Consider the following 1,566-nt stretch of genomic DNA (forward strand, 5'->3'; position numbering starts at 1 on the left):
TGAAAAAGGCACAGGCAGGCTGGCCTGCAGTAACCTAAGGCAAACACTTTCCCTGGACCATCTGGAAGTCATCTCGCCCGCAGAGCCAGTGAAAGCACAGAGCAGAAGCTACGTTTACAACTCGGTGATAACAACCGGTCCACTTGAACTGCATGGTTGAACAAGCCACGCACCAAAGCCCGTTCACAACATCTCATAAATTAAAAGATTCTATTGTATTCTATTCGGCAATGCTCATTTACTCGTGATCATTTTGGCTAAAACACATTAAGAGCACGGTAGTGTTAGTAACAACGACTAAAGCTGACTTACAAATTAGAAGACATGGCCTAAATGAATATTCAGTTCACTGTTGTTTGACTTCTAGTTACAACAAGGTTTGTAATTTCCAGGCAATAAGAAGAATGCACCTGAAAAACAACAACTACATTCTGCATGTTTTTACGCATAAAATCACATTTTTACCGTAATGTATTTCACCCAGCTTTCGGAGCATCATCACAACGAAAGTAACATCTTGTACTTTTGTCTGCTGCGTACTGTATGTAAAACATTCAGTGGATTGTTAGCGCACCATCAACGTGGAGCTCATTGTTCCCCCAACGCAATCTCTGTGGGGAAAAGATGATGCCATTAATGGCAATTGTTTGCAACACTGCCATTGTGCATTTCTCTCTTTCACTTCATCTTTCTCTCTCCTTCTCTCCCTCTCATCTCTGCCCTGTCTCCCCCTATCTGGAGTGCTTCAGCGGTGGGTTGCATTGTACTCTCAAAGGGAATATGGATAGATACAGTCTCTGGCACTCTCACAAGCGCAGAGCAAGGACTCTGTGCTCTACTTCCATTTTCCAGTCTGGGTCCTTTTGTCAATCTCTGACAAAGGCAGTGGGCTACACAGGATATGTGAATAGATATAAGGGGAGAAGGTGAGAGATGGGAAGAGAGAGAGGGAATACTGGACGATAAGAAGAGAGGAAAAGAAAATGAGATGTGGTGCATAATGAAACGAAGGAAGAAAAGGAATATGCCTGTCTGAGAAAAAAGTGGCCACTGAATCAGACATGGGAGAAGGTGCAGAGGTTATGTGATCACTCATACGCAGCAGCTTAACGTGGTCAGAAAAATCCAGCGGGGCCGTGAGGATGCCGTCACTCCTCGCCTATTTGTGTCCTCTGGTTTGTTCCCGGAGAGCAAGCTCTCTCATGGCAATCACAGCGAAACATCTTGACGGCCGGAGGCACAAGGATAGGCGTTGAGGAAACCTGCAAGGGAAAAGAGAATAGGGCAATGATCTGTGTGTGTGTGTGTGTGTGTCCTGTGATAACGGTGCGTGAGAGCAGGAAACACACAGTGCCTGTTTTTGCTGCAGGGGTTCCTGGAAGTCAGCCGCCCAGTGTGATCGGCGACATGCATACACACACACATACACACACACACACACACACACACACACACACAGGATACCTCGCCTCTGAAAGGGAAAAACATGCTGCGTCTGATACATGTGGACACAGACAAGCAGACTTCCTGCATTTTCCCACCTACTGGGCGGCCACTGTGGACAGT

This window comes from Epinephelus moara, chromosome 22, assembly GCF_006386435.1.
Source record: "Epinephelus moara isolate mb chromosome 22, YSFRI_EMoa_1.0, whole genome shotgun sequence".
NCBI lineage: Eukaryota > Metazoa > Chordata > Actinopteri > Perciformes > Serranidae > Epinephelus > Epinephelus moara.